Here is a 16617-nt window from a genome sequence, read left to right as displayed (position 1 = left end):
ATTTTCATGTGCATTATGCAATATTAAGTGCACATTGTAGCAGGGCACTGAGGTGCCTGCTACTGGTGAATCAATAAGTAGGGGGCCCAACTGCTGGTTGCCAGGGTAACCAGGGAAGTCAGCTGACTGAAAGGGGCAGGGCCTGGATCTTATATAACTCCCAGGCTGAGGCCAGGCAGGCAGTTCCCTGCTGGCAGCCTAGGAGGAAGGAACTCTGCTGGAGTGAATAATGAGTAGAGGCCAAACAGCAGGTGTGGTCTGAGATTGGGGATGGATGGAACATCTCTGATGTGACATGAGAAAGGTTGAAGCCAGATGGCTTAGAGTTATGTTATAGCCAAGGGGCTTCTGTTTTGTTTACTGTTTGACCAGAGGACTGGGTGGGGCTAGAAGGGGATGGAGGAGACCTCATAGGGGAACCATGATAGTGTGGGAGCCCCAGCCCCAAGCGTGGGCAGCGAGAAGCCCCAAGCATGGGCAGCACAAAGCCCCAAGCATGGGCAGCACGAGAAGTTCCAGAGCAAAGGGGGCGCTGAGAGTGACAAGGGCTGCAGGGAGCCCGAGCACCAGAGGGTGCCGAGAGTGACGAGGGCTGTGATTAAGACCAAACAACATCTGGTAGATCTGCAAGGCTTGGAGCGTGGTACAGGGGTGGTTGGAGCCACGCATAGCCCAGAAAGCTTGGGTGCTCAGACCCTCATTATATAAACAAGGGTCGGGGTAGCAGGAACCTTGACAGGGAGGACAAGAGGTGACCTCCCTTTAATTGTTACAAGATCAAAACGTGGCAGGCAAGAATGAGGGTGTTTTAACCCAAATTTGGCACGGTAGGGGGCACTAGGGGAGAGCACGGCAACCCTAGGATATCCCACCCCCCCACCTACCTGGTACACACATGATAGATAGATAGACAGACAGATACGTTATGTAATACTAAGTGCACAATCTATACATAATTATACACACACACACACACACACATATACACACATATAATATACAATATACATATGCATATACTCTTAATATTGCATAATCCTTACACCAGCTTCAGTGGGCCAAGTTAATGTTGCACTGACACATACCTTAACTTTGTATTTCCTATTTTTCAGTGGTTTGAAACAGCACAAGATGCCACCAAGAAATCTAAACTCTATGTTAACAAAGTGTTTTTTGTCATAATGCTACGTGCTTCCTTGTGTTACAACTACTGTAATTGCCTTGGAGTCCTTCTCTTATAAGGTTTCCATTTCTCATGCAATACATTTATAATGGCAAAATACAGAACCTGAATTGAAAGAGTAACTGACAGTGAGATATGACACACAAACATACTAAACTTGATTAATGAAAACAGATTTGCAGCTAAATGACTTTCGTTTCTTGAGCTGTTACTGGAAAGCTACTAATGATAAGTATTCTGGTGCTGTTTTAACTACCAGGACAGTGAGACATGTTCATGGGCTCATACTGTTCTTTATCAATAAACATTTAGATTGCTACCAGTATTCTCTGAGGCATTTGAGTATCCTAGAAGGCCAAGAAAAAAAATCATTCCAGGAACGTATTATTTTCTTTGAGAGAGAGTATCAATATACTGTATAGAATTCAGGAAAAAAATTGCATTTGAAAAGTGTTATTGGGACTTGTGCCCTGAACCCCTCTGGCACATTTGAAAATCTTCAGCTATGCACCTGGAGTAAATATTAACCCCATTCCTTGTATCCACATAGACAGCTAGACTTTGGAAAGTCCTGGTGTTTAGTATAACTAGGTATTTAATCCTAGTGAGAGAAAACTATAAATTCCTTTTAAGTTCTTACAACATCCATGCCACGAAAAGCCTCTTAAGAGATGAACCAAATCAGTATTTTCCCCATGTGCCATAACTTCAATTGGGTCTACATGAATTGCTAGGGAAGCTGACAAGCTCTAGAACCCCTAATAGACTGAGGGTTAAACGCAGACAGATGGGAGTGCAGTCAAATGAATCAAGCCCATTGGGCATGTCTACACATGCCTCTTTTAGGCACGATCAGCCAAAATCGCCATTTTTAAGGTGCAGCTGTGCATGCAAGTTGGAGGCTGTCCAGGGTGCTGCTCAGTGCAGGCTGCAAATGCGTTCACCCAGTGAGCCGCATTAAGGTACCTTAAGGTGTGCACATGTAGACGCGCACCTAAATCACATGAACGTGCCTTAGGCTAAGGCACATTAAGTTTAGGTGTGCATAGATTCACATACTGACACACCCATTAAGTTCTATTCTTAGTTTATAAGCTCACGGACACCTGACAAATAAACAGTGTTGTCACTGTTCCCCCCCACCCTGATGGGGAATCACTTCATCATGTGTTAATTATTTAAAATGAAGGGCTACCAAGTCTTATTCCCCTCTCCTTTGCATCTCATGTCATTTTACTTCCGTACAGAACAAGTAGGAGTGGGGGAAGCTTTTCTGAAAATAAAATACCAAACGAGAATAGTATCTACCCTACTTTCCTCAGAGGTAAAGGTCTACCCAATGGTTGTGGAAAATCTGGCCCTATAGATCTTGTAGAAATTGGTGTTTATCCCATGACCCCTGAGCCAATCCTCACACAAGCAGCAGTGTCCAGCAACCCATGGACAGCTACATCTAAATGATGTAGACAATGTAGTTTATTCTGACCTTGTTCAGAGGTTGTTCACTCAGCAGTATAGGAATTATCACAGTGATGCCAAACTCGGCTGTCATGTCACCAGTGTAATACAATCTTCTCTATATGTTTATTATAATTACTTAACTTCATGAAAAAATCCTTCCTCTTATTTTAAAATAATCATAAATCATATTGAATCATGGATTCTAAAAACTATTTTATATTTTTTGGCAATACTCTTTCACTTAATTTTATTTCCTGCCTGTTTGGCCTAGTGGAATAAACTTAACTTTTAATTTCTCTTTTAAAGTATATCCCTTGTCCCCTGCTTCCCTGAGAACTTTTAAGTGTAGATGTCTTTTGCTCTTATTCACACAGCTCCATATTGCACCTACATTTTTTCTGCTGCTTAAAAAATGGGAGTGAAGCCAACCAACTCACTGTCATTAAAAAAAAAATCCTACCATATACTGAAAAAACAGCTTTACATATTTTATAAAGCCTCATCCCCTTCTTGTCTTAAAAAAGCTCTTTAAAGGATACCAATATTCCCAAGGAAACGGTGCCTTCTTCTTTTACTGCACTAGTAAAATATAAGAGAGCTAGCAGCACCCATATCTTTGTTTGGCAAATGGAGTAGTCTCATCTCTTAGTCCTGTTCATAGCAACCTACAATGGAGTACACTGTAGCCAGGGGTAATAGCTGATCCCATAATCTGGCACTAACACTTAGAAAGATTAATAACCCTATTAAAATCTTAGACACTACTAAGAAAAATCTTTGTACAAACCTTTTAACTCACAACAAAAGCAGCATATTTGGTGCCATCAGTTTGTTGCACAATAAAGGTTCTCACCCTCCCACACTTGTTCAATTTTGTCTCTGTCTCCTATACTACATAAACATGTGCACATATATATGCGCGCGCACACACACACACACACACACACGCTCACACAGGTTTGGGGTTTTTTTTCTGATTTTCAATACAAAGGAATAAAATACAAGCATGTTTGCAGCAGATAAAGTAAAAATTCCTTCTGTCCCTAAATTGGCTGCCTCAGAGATTAAGCAGCAAGAGCAGACTCACACCGATTCAAAGGCTGCTGCTGTGTCAAAAACCAGAGGCATCAAAACAGATCTGGCTTGTAATCACCATACAAATTATATATCCAAAATATGAGGAGGGTTAAATTAAAGCATGTTATCAAAGACACTTCCTAAAGTATTGTAATGTGGCTGTAATGTGTGTAACAGCAGGTGGAACCAGGGGGCAGTCTGAAGACCTATGATGTCTGTTAATTTGGACTGCAACTCCCAGAAACCCCCAGGGTTTGGTGGGGCAGGGGGAAAAGGAAGAGGAAGCTTGAGGCTGAAATAAAGGGAAGAAAGAGCAGCATGCACGTGGAACCTAATCAGCCCTACACAGGTTGCACAGTGGAGCTGGAGAACTCACTGGCTCATTTAGCCAGGACTGTGGACGGAAGGAGCTGGACTCAGACTTGGAAGCAATTGCAAGCTGCTGTTTGAGCACACTAGGGGCTAAAGGCTTGGTTTGGGACACCTCTGGAGGTGTGGGGGGAAATGAAGGAGCAGAGGATATGTTACCACAATGTATGTAACATTTTACCTGTTCCCTTGACCATCAGTATGGACAACATCTCAATAACATCCATTTATAAGCTTCCAGGGAAGCCTTTCACCTTTGTGAGCCCAGGAAACCTAGGCCACAAAAAATCACATGTTATCATTGGTGACTTTAATAGCCACAGCATCACATGGGGTTACAGAGAAAACAATGAGAATGACAACTTGGTTGAGTTGTGGACTGAGATATACCGCCTAAACCTGATACACAGCTCAAAGCTACCTAGATCTTTCTGACTACCTTCCAATGGAGATGAAGCTATAATCCAGGCCACACCTTTGTTGATAGCAATATAGAAGATATGTGCAAAAAAGACTAGTTGGAATGCATTCCCCACACACAGCACAGACCAATCGCTATCAATGTCATAGCAGCCATAACTCCAAATATAGTGCCAATACTTAGATGCTTCAATTTTAAGAAAGCAGACTGGAGAGGCTTTTCTGAATACTTTGACAAAAGAGTGACACACATTGAACCAGTTTTGGATAACTATGACCTCTTCATGAATGCACTGTGAAAAATCTCCACTGGTTATATACACTGAGAATGCAGAACTGAGTTCTGACATCCGTTCTGACATCCGTAAGAACTACTTCACAGTTAGGGTGGCTAGGATCTGGAACCAACTTCCGAGGGAAGTGGTGTTGGCTCCTACCCTGGGGATCTTTAAGAGGAGTCTTGATGCCCACCTGGCTGGAATCATTTGAGCCCAGTTTTTTCTCCTGCCCAAAAAGGGGGTCGGACTTGAAGATCTACAAGGTCCCTTCCGACCCTACATCTATGATTCTATGAGTGTATACCAGGGCTTACTACCCTACTAGCAGCCAAATACAAAACAATACCAGTAAATGTTTCAAAGGGATGCTTTCTTAGAAGACACTATTGAGGCAGGGACAGCCCTAACTAACAAGCTCCAAGAGGAAAGACAACAGAACTAGAAAGAATTGATCAGAGGAATAAATATATGACCCACAGTAGCAGGAAAGCATGGGTAATCATTTGCAAGCTGGGTAATGACTTGAAGGAAGTACAGTCACAGCACAACATCACAACCAGGTGGCTCACCAACCTCTGGTCAATGGTAGAGCCTCAAACCAACAGCCTAAAATATGGATTACATGGCACACTGGTCTGAAGGAAACTCATTTTAATACACCACACACAATGGATGAACTTGATGTCAAAATAAGTCACTTGAAGAATGGCAGAACAGCTGGACTCAATGACATGTGCATGGAACAGATGGAACGCTCTGGTCCTGCAATCAAGATATGGGTATTATACCATTTTAACAATTGCTCTTCAACCCGTAGAATACTGAAATTATGGAGACAGACCCATGTAATATCTCTACTAAAGCCAGGGAAGCATGCCTCTGGCCCAGGGATCTTTAAGCTTTATGAACATCTTATCTCAATTACCTTTCACCCCAAATTGAACTACGTCTAGTACTAGAACAAGCCATATTTAGACTAGCCAAGTCCTTCACCAGACAAATACTAAACATCACCTAGCATACAGAAGATGGATTTATCATGGGTGACCTAAACTGCCCAGACATCTGCTGGGAAGAGCAGTCAGCCAGGTCTGACCACTCACGTAGGTTCCTAGCTAAGTTACATGACTTCCACCTAACCCAGGAGTTGCACAGTCCCACCAGGGAAAATGCCTTGTTGGACCTGGTTCTGGCCACAGGCAATGACTGGTGAGGGGAGTGCAGGTGCTCAACCACCTGGACGATAGTGACAATCGCCTACTGGAATTTACCATCCAGTGCATGGTGTCAAAGGCCTGCAGCAAGGCAGCAGCCCTGGACTTCAGGAGGGCAGATTTCAACGAAGTAAGGAGACTAGTCAGGGAGGCACTAAGGTCCCGGAGGGGAGAGGAGCTGGGAGTCCAAGAAGAGTAGTCGTTCCTTAAGGAGACGATCCTCCAAGCCCAAAACATGACAATCTCCATGCAGATCAAAGGGGGCAAGAGTGTTCAAAAGCTCCCATGGCTCACCAAAAGCATCCACAAACATCTCAAAGCCAAAAAGGAGGTGTACACCCAATGGAAGGGAGGGGCCATCACCAAGGAGGCTTGAGATTGTAGGGGGGCTATTAGGAAGGCTAAGGCAGAGATGGAATTGGGACTAACGATGCAGATCACAGATAACAAGAAGTCATTTTTTAAATACATAGGGGGTAAAAAGAAGGTACCAAATAATGTGGGGCCTTTGCAGGACATGCTTGGTAATCTGGTGGTAGCACCAGATGACAAAGCTAATCTCTTTAACAGATTCTTTGCTTCCATTTTTCTTAGCAGGAACAGGGACATCCCCCCTACTGGGATTCCAGACAGACCCAGGGGAGGCGCAGCCAGGCCCAGGGTCAGTGAGGACCTAGTCAGGGAACTTCTGGAAGGACTAGATGTGTTAAAATCAACAGGTCCAGATGATCTCCACCCCAGAGTGCTTAGGGAACTGGCAGAGGTTATTGAAGGACCCCTGGCACAGCTTTATGAGCACTTCTGGTGAGGTGGCAGAGGACTGGAAAAGGGCCAATGTGGTCCCCATTTTCAAAAAAGGGAGGAAAGAGGACCCAGGAAACTAACTAGGCCAGTTAGTTTTACTTTAGTACTGGGGGAAACTCTTTGAGAAAATTATCCAGAAGCACATCTGCGAGGGGCCAGCAGGGGAGGTTATGCTTAGGACCAATCAACACAGGTTCATTAGAAGCATGTCCTGTCAGACCAACCTGGTGGCCTTCTATGACCAGGTCACAAAAGCCTTGGACATAGGTGTTGTAGTGGACGTAGTCTTCCTGGACTTTAGGAAGGCCTTCAACACTGTCTCTCACCTCATCCTCATTAAAAAATTAGGTGTCTGTGGTGTCGATGCCTACACAGTCAGATAAGTCACAAATTGGCTGGAGGGCTGTACCCAGAGAGTGGTGGTGGACGGATCATTTTTGACCTGGTGAGATGTGGGCAGTGGGGTTCCCCAGGGCTTGGTCCTCGGGCCCTCACTGTTCAATATCTTCATCAGCGATTTGGATGAGGGGGTGAAAAGTACCTTATTCCAGTTCGCAGATGACACTAAGATGTGGGGAGAAATGAGCACACTAGAAGTGAGGGACAGGCTACAACTAGATCTCGACAGGTTACAGAGGTGGGCAAATGAAAATAGGATGGGTTTCAATATGGGCAAGGACAAGGTGTTGCAACTGGGGAGCAGCATCATACCTACAGGCTGGGGAACTCCATTCTCATTAGCACAGAGGCAGAAAAGGATCTTGGAGTCATTATTGATTTCAAGATGAAGATGGGCCGCCAATGTGAAGACACAGTCAGGAAGGCTAATCGCACTTTGTCATGCATCCATTGATGCATCACCAGCAGGTCCAAGGAGGTGATCTTCCCCCTCTATGCAACATTGGTAGGGCCGCAGTTGGAGTACTGTGTCCAGTTCTGAGTACTGCACTTCAGGAGGGATGTGGACAGTAACGAGATGGTCCAGAGGAGGGCCACTCGCATGATTAGGGGGCAGCAGCGCAGGCCCTACGAGGAGAGGCTACGGGACCTGAACCTGTTCAGACTCCACAAAAGAAGGCCCAGAAGGGACCTGGTGGCCACCTATAAACTTGCCAAGGGGGACCAGCAGGCAATGGGAGAGTCCCTGTTCCCCTGAGCACTACCAGGGGTAACAAGGAACAATGGCCATAAATTGACTGAGAGCAGATTCAGGCTAGATATCAGGAGGCACTATTTCACAGTCAGGGTGACTAGGAGCTGGAACCAACTTTCCCTACCCTGGGGGTCTTCAAAAGGAGGCTAGACAGCCACCTAGCTGGGGTCATTTGACCCCAGCATCCTTTCCTGCCCATGGGAGGGGTTGGACTAGATGATCTGCTTAGGTCCCTTCCAACCCTACCAACTATGAAACTATGAGAAAAGGATAACAAATGCTGTGTTTGCAGACATATCAATAGCATACAACACAGCTGGTCACCAAAACCTGCTTGCCAAAGTCTACACAACTACCACCTAGTGCAGCTTACCCAGTCTCTTTTGGAGAGCAGACATTTTTCTGTAGAACTGTGTAGGAAACGGATGCACTGGAGATTAAAACAATATGGCCTCCCATAGTTAGTGCACTAGCACTGATCCTTTTTAACCTGTATGCCAATGACCAACCCATACAGAATAATACAAGCAAATTCATATATACTGATTATCTATATATCATATTGTAAGAGAAGGACTTTGCCACTGTCAAGAACAGACTGACACATGCACTGAACAACCACTCAGATTACTATAATAAGAACCAGCTTTGTGCCAACCCAACCAAGATGCAGATCACAGCTTTTCACTTATGCTACAGCAAAGCTAAGTGGAAGTTAAACATCATCTGGCATAGAATACCGCTGAGTAATCACCAGAACCGCGCGTACTTGAGGGTTGCATTGGACCAAACACTTACCTTCAAAGAACATGTAGAAGAGACAAAAGGGAAAACAAATACTTTCAACAACATACTTCAAAAGTCGGCCACCTCTGGGTGGGAAGTGAACCCAGCTACATTATGAACCACTGCTATTCTCTTGTGTTAGTCCACTACAGAGCATACATGTCCAGTATGGGAACAATACTGCTCTTGCCAAAAAAACAGACCCAGTTCTAAATGACAGGTATCATGAAATAACAGGATATCCAAAGCCAACACCAAAGGATAGCTTTTACTTACTGGCTGGCATTGTACCACCTGATATCGTAAGAAAGGTAGCGAACCAAAAAGAAATGACAGATGGAAGGCATCCAATTTACAGTCACACAGAAGTAACTAAATGACTTAAAGTTCAGAAGAGTTTTGGACATCTTTAGACGTGTGTGCAATACAGTACTAGGTGCTTTTGAAAGCACCTGGTGCTGCATCGCATGTATTTGTATAAATGGTGAAATGAATGTCAGTGCTGAGAAAATGACAGGGGTGTGCTTTTGAACTAAAACACATTGAAGGTATTTTAGTTCAAAAGTGCAACAGTGCCATTTTCTCAGCACATTTCACCATTTATACAAACACATGCGACGCAGCGCCAGGCACATCAGCTTGCATGTGTAGCAGAATCGATTAATTGAGTCTGCTCCAATGCACCAGATCTCCAGTGCATCATAGCACAAAAAGGTATTGTGACCAGTGTTGTTACTGGACTCAATGGCTGACAGGGTGCAACTGAGGTTATGGAAGGAAAGATTACATGCAATCAGGTGCTGTGAAATGGACCTGCAGCCCCAGGAGGACCTTCCAAGAGGGGTGGTTCTAGGTTGGTCAACATGGCAATTCCTGAATAACCTGCACAAAAAAAAATTGGAAGATCAAAAACAAATATGGTCAAATGGGGCTATTCTAATTATATGAATATATGTGAATTCAGTCAAGTGCAGATTATGGAGCACACACCTGTTTGCTGACTTTGTGGTGAGACCTGTAGAAAGCAGGACCTCGCTGCAGCAATGGAAAGAGCCATTGCTTGTGCACAATTCTGGAAAAAATATCTAACTTATGACAAAGCCATGAGAAGAAGAACCTGTTTTCTCCTTTTGGCCCACTGGCTTGTTACCCTAACCCCTACGAGTTTCTAGGTAAAAGTGAAACTCCCCCTTGCTTCTTTTGCCAGTTTCTGGGGTTACAGGGTTGGCACAGTATGTCATTACAGATTAACACCACCAGATGCCAGTGCAAAATAGCTTGTCATTTTGGCGTGGCCTTATGCTTTCCATTTACATGTCTCTCTGCCACACTGTCATTACCAAAGAAAGCTTTAACAGTATGAACATACCTAAATGTTAGTCAGGCATCAAAGTTTAGGATCTCACTGCCTTGGCTACCTGACAGATAAATCACACAATTAACATCTTGTAGAACTTTGAAACCTGTCTTACAGGAAAGGAGAACTGTGCTAGTCAAAGAAAAAGCTAAAATACTTATAATCAGGGGCATCAGTAATGCTGTTTCCATAGTTGGGGCATGTACCTATTTTTCATTTATGGTGGTACTAAGTCAGGCTTTCTATGAGGGGAAGCACATCCCTATTCAAGAAAATGGAGAATTGTAAGCCCTTTCCCCCTCCCCCACAATACTCCAATTGACACTTGAAGGCTTTGCTTAATCTCTCACAATACTTTTATTAGGATTTACTTTCAAAATTTCGTAATAATCCTTGATCCTTTTTTCCAGCAGGGACTACAAAAGTGAGTTTCCTTCCCTTCCCTAGAGTCTAAATATAAAAAGGCACATTAGTAATTGTCCAACAACTTACCCTTACTATGCTGTTATCAGGCCAAGAGCTCAAACAGGCACTTTTAATTAATACTTTGCACATTAATAATTTTTACACATACTTTGTGGCTTTCTTCAAAGATCTCAAGGCATTTCATAAAATGGGAGTAACTATTATGTGCACCATAACATTAACTAATGATTTTTTTAGACATCTTTAAACAAAAACTCTACAAAGCATAGCTACATAGAGAAATTTGATAAGGGTGTGCTCCGTACTCCTGAGATATTTATCCTTTCATGGACTCTTCAGAACCGTAAGATTTACCACCTTCAGTAAGAAACTAAGTGGAAAATCTTTTCTTGGTTTCAGTGATATATGACAATGATTAGATGGATTTGCTATTCTTCCAAGTTTCAGCACATTGCTCACCACTTAAGACTGGTCTTCAGTGGAGAGTGACCAAATGGAAAAAAGGAAGGCATAAGAAAAGCAAAAGCAAAGAGTATACAGCAAAGCTACCAGACTTTTCCTGATTGAATTACACAAGCAGCCAAGTGAAAATACTGATTGTCTTGATTAGTCTTGGACCTCTGTGCCACAACTTTGAAATCATGTTGCTTTGATTTGTTGCCCTCATTTTGCTCTACTTCTGAAAAAGCTGCCTTTGGGAACAAGTCATCATCCCCTACAGCATCACTCCTTAGCTGGGATTCCATCAGAGTGGTTCATGTTATTCAAGTCAGATACTAACCACACAAGTGGTGTGAGCTTGCCAAATCATGCCCTGCTGCCTAAAAAGAGCTCACCACATTTCCAATTGCTTCTCCATAATCATACTCACTAGAATATATTGGTGTAACTGAGCAACCTTTACATTGATGAGAACTTGCTCATATGAGCAGACAATTGGACTATTGTGTACTCTGATGATGCCCCATTTCCTCCTCACCGACATCTGGCAGTTTTTCTATCATCCAATAGCTAGGACAGAGTGCAGTACCTCTGATATCTTCTGATGCAGCATCCAGGTCCTTTCAGTGCCTGATGGCCTGCACTGTTCCTGTCGCAGTGATTATGGAGGCAGCAGTTGTATTGTAATTAGGATCCTCATGGGCCAGCCAATCTGTACAAGCAGTGGAAGCCAGCTGCTTTTCTGCCAGCAAGATCTTTTTGGCACATCTTCATCCCAGCCACTCTTTCTCTCTTAGAATCCATCCTCTCTTCCAAACCACTGGCAATATTCATTTAGGCTGCCTGCCAAGTAGACTGCCCTATCTTCCATCACAGACTATAGTCACTTGCCACCTGTGCTTATGACCCAAGGTCTCTGCTTGAGACCCAAGCTGAGCTGGAAGCAGATCTTCAGTCTCAGATTCCTCTCTGCCACTTTTCTCACACTGAGTGTTGCAGATGTTGTAGACTTTCCATTGGGAATGTTAAATCCTTGCAGCACTATCCAGTGCTGCTGTTCCACTAACCTTCATTTCTCCCAGTTTGCATATCCTTCTGCTACTGCTTCTCCACCTATTGTCTTGGGTATTTCCATGTAAAACTATGTATTTTCAGCATGCCTGCCTATAATGGCTACAGATACTGTCTTCCAACAGAAATGAGTGGTCTCTGGATCTCCCCTATGTCACTCTAATGCATTCTCATCCTTCCCTATCAAAGATCCAGATTAGAAATACTCTGACTGGATCACACAGTTGTGACTCCTAGAGCTTTTCTAAAAACTGTTGTGTTGTTTGATCCCAATTTTTCAGAGTTAACAATAGGTAACAGTCTTGTTTTACTTTGTCTCATTACAACAGGAGCAAACATAAAATAATCATTTAAAAGAAAAAACCCTTAACTGCATTTGATTCTTTGTATAGATATATATACACATACATACATACATACACACACACACACAAATCTTTTCCACCTTTTTAAAAAAAAACAAAACATTGACTCTTGCTCCAGCCACGCAAAACAAAAACAAAAACTGAGTCTATTCCATGTTTGTTTAGGGTTAGTGTTACCCTCTTGTGCATTAATTCAGTGCTATGGGACAGGCTATTCTTGATTTATGTAGGTTCTATATATGGAAATTTGCTCTTATGCAATGACCCTTTTTATACCCCAAATTCATTATGTACGAGGTAAATTCACTCTTATGCAATCGGCACAGCTGCACTCCTCCCTCCCCCAAGCAGGCAAGTCTATGGGGGGAGGGGAAGGGGCCGTAAGGCCAGGGCCCCACTCACCCCAGCCCCTGCTGCAGCTGCTTTGGGATCAGCTGACACCAGCCACCTGCAGCCACTGAGCTGGACCATACCCTGAACCCTCCAGCGCTCCACTTGTTCCCACAATGTCTTCTTCCTCCGATTTGCCTGTCACTTGCAATCACAGGTAAGACTTGAATGCAGTTCAACCCCTCACTTTTGCTGTTGACCCAATGGCTCATGCTGGCAGTCTTCTTTTTCCTACTCCAAACTATGACATCCCACCCCCCTTTTCCTTGCCAGGTTCACATAGGTGCCCTAACCAGTTTGTACGCTTTTGGTGAGATACAGGTGGCTGAAAACTCGGCTTACCTAACTATTTAAAATCAAGTTAATGGATGATTTGCATCCCTTGTATGGCATGTAGCCACTGGAGTATACTTGCAAACCTGGCCAATGATTTTTGCAGTTCAACATGCAGGTGAATAGCGAAATACTGCAACTCCAATAAGCACATACAAATAGTGTCAGACATACTAGAAAAGAATTTCAGTTGTTTGAAATATTCTTTACCATCATGAATCATGCCTCTTACTTCAGTGTGTTGTACTCAGTCTTGTGGATTACCTAAAGCAGGGCTGTCCAACTTCTTGGTGGTTAGAGGCCATGCACCATACAAGCCACAGACTAGGAAGCCCACAGACTAGGGTGCCACATGCCATTCATATAATGCCTAGCTTCCTTAGTGGGTTAACTACTTAATTTTTTCCTACCTACCCGTTTTGCCTCTAGCAGCAGTGCTCCCTCCATTTCCCTCCCCTTTGTATTCTAATCACTGTTTTCTATTTAGAATCTGCTTCCTTCTTGATAGGGTTATGCAAAACTACAGTAGCCAGTTCAATTCGGAGGAGATTTAGCCCGATTCGGTGGCTGAATCTCCAAATCCAAATCAAATTGGGAGACCCATTAAAAGCTCTGAATCAAATTGGAAGCCTCCAAATAGATTTGGAGAGATTTGGCCATACACTAAACAGGCAGCAGTCCTTCAGGATGCTGAACAAAGCTGTCTCCAGCTGGTAAGTCTGTTATGGTGGGTGGAGGGGGGAGGGGGGATTGGCCACTGGGGGACCCCTGCAGTCAGTGGAACTGGCCACAGGGGGTGCATGTGCCCCGTCTGACTAAGGCAGCATCACTCGCCCATGCCCTCCACTCACCATAACAGACTTACCAGCTAAAGGAAGCTGTGTCCAGTGTGGTGAGGACTGCTGCCTGTTTAGTCTATGACCAAAGCTTCAGATTCGAATCAGTAGTATCAAATCGGGACAGTGATTCAAATCACCAAATCAAATCCCTGTCCCTCCGAATCAGACGAATCTGAATCGAATACTTGCCACTTCACATAGACCTTCATCCTGAAGTCCCTTTGTAGCATCTGATGAAATAAGCTGCTGTTTACAAAATCTTACACATCTCCGACTTAGTTGGTCTATGAGGTTCAAAACTACAATGCCTTCTGCCTTATTTCAGACTAACATGGCTAACTATATCCCTACTCCAAAAAAGAAAAAAAAAGGCTCGCCCTACTCTCCTGTCAGTGTGGAATTTTGTTAAACTTCTGTTTCTTGGTGCACACAAGACTCAAAACAGTCTTTCCCTATGGAATATAATAAACACTCTTCCGAAAGAGTGAAAAGGTTTCTAATGTATCTAATGTATGCTTCTTAGGCTTTACTGCATTAACAGGAAGAAGTTGTCCCAAGTAGATGATAACCCACAATCTTCCTTTTAGAAGAGCTACTGGATCTTATATCTAAGACAACGCTGCCTTCCTTCTTCTCAGAAATGAGAAGCATAACACAGCTGGACTTCAGCCAGGCCTTCAACACACAAAAACATTACATTATTTTGTTCACAACCTACCTGGTTAGTGACACACTATTGAGGCCACCCAGTTTCTTAATCATTGAACTAGAAGGTCAGCTATCAAAAAATATCCCAGAAAAAAACATGGGTAGTACTTCTTGACTGTCTTTACTTCTAATGTCTTAAGGGTATAATCTTCCTATCCCTTGATGTTCTCTATTCATCAGGGAGATCAGCAGCTACAATAAAAGAGTACATGCACAGATCTTTTCCAAAAGATGCCTCTATGGTATGTTCCCCAGCCACATACAAAATCATGGAAAAAAGTTTTATGTATAAATATTTTTTTAAAAAGCTATGAGACAATATTATTAATAAAACACCTTTAATATAGTTCTCTCGCTAAAGACACCAAAAGAGCATTGCCCCTCCTGTTTGAGGTGGATAAACAGATGGGTAGATAAGGAAGAAGTTAAGAAGCTTATAATTCCATGTAGTTGCCCTCCCTCTAGTGACTAAAATAAAGATTACACCTCACTATTTATAGATTGGTACAAGGCTCAGGAGATGCTAGGGAAATCCTTTGCGATGAAACTTCTGCATTTCAAATTAGAGGGGCTGAATTTTCAGACTAACCTTCAAAATTGTATATGTAAAACTTAGGTTTATGTTTTTGAGGGGGCCTCTGCATACTAAAATTGGAGACTTAGGAATGCATTTATCTGATTTGCATTTGCAAAGAATTCCCTCGTGGGGATTCAGAAGCAACATTTTTAAATTTTGATTCAAGATATATAAGGACATGTCTTACTATACAGACAAAGGCAAAACAGAGTGATAAATGTCAATTGCATGAGCCCTTACATGGTATTTTGCCATCTCTTAATGATCACAGAACTTACAAAAGAGCATGTGTCTTCACAACATAGCTTGGCAGAGCTTTTCAAATATTTACAAAATCTATTTTGTATCCCATGCTAATAATAGTCCAGTAGGTCCCCAGATAGAGTGTAGGAGACTGAGGCGCCCTTGTTCTGCCTGTTATTTAGTACCCCTCCGTCAGAACGCTGAAAGACTTCTCAGTTCATGTTAAAAGTCAGAAACAGGGAAAAAAGGATTGCAGGGAGTCTCGGATGCTGTCATTACAGGAAACTTTTGGCTCCGGGTTGAAAATGCCCATTTTTACAAACTGAAGTCGTGTGGTGCCCCATATTCCACACTGCATGCACTCGATTTGCTTATATTATTCATTAAAATAAAGAAGAAAATTCTTTTAAAAAAATCAAGCCAGCTAGTGGGAAACATCACACATGATTCCCTTTTCTACAAAAAGTACTGTCATTTTGGCTCCTATCACATTTCAGGTAAAAAATTCCAGGGAGCAAAACTGCAGTTTGAGACCCCTCATATTGGGGACTCGTGGATGAGAGCTCCACAGCCAACACTCCTCTGTATACCAGGGCACACGAAACCAGACCCACACTCTTGGGTCAGTTCCAGGTTATGCCGAGCTTTGTTCCATGTGCCTGACTGGTAATGGAAGGAAGCAAAGACACTTCATACTTTTCCCCTTATTCTGGGCTGGCGGCAGGACAAAATGGGCTCTGTCTCATTATGGCAGTATTGTGCCCCAGTCACACACCCCACTATGCTTAGAAAAAAATAGAGTAGGGACATTTTCAGCATCCTGGCAGCCATGACCTCCCTGGAAAGACTTTTGCACTCCCTATCCCTGTAGCATGCCAAACCAAAGCCATATCTGGGGCTCCATCACTTCTTCATGAACTTCCTCCAGCAAGCATAGCTCAACCATGGGTAGCTCCACAGTGAAGGCAGGGAAGTAGGGATTCACCTTATATACTAAGTGCACCAGGCAAACATAAGTTAGTGAGTCTATAATTCAGTTAGTCTCTAAGATGCATCTCTACCCTGCCTTCTGCCTGACTTCAGAATAACACCGCCAACTACCTCTCTCTAGCTTCACATTGG

The sequence above is a fragment of the Crocodylus siamensis genome, chromosome 3 (genome assembly GCF_052110815.1).
Source record: "Crocodylus siamensis isolate JL-2025a chromosome 3, ASM5211081v1, whole genome shotgun sequence".
Taxonomy (NCBI): Eukaryota; Metazoa; Chordata; order Crocodylia; family Crocodylidae; genus Crocodylus; species Crocodylus siamensis.
The sequence above is the reverse complement of the archived record's forward strand: the minus strand, read 5'-3'. Positions refer to the sequence as shown.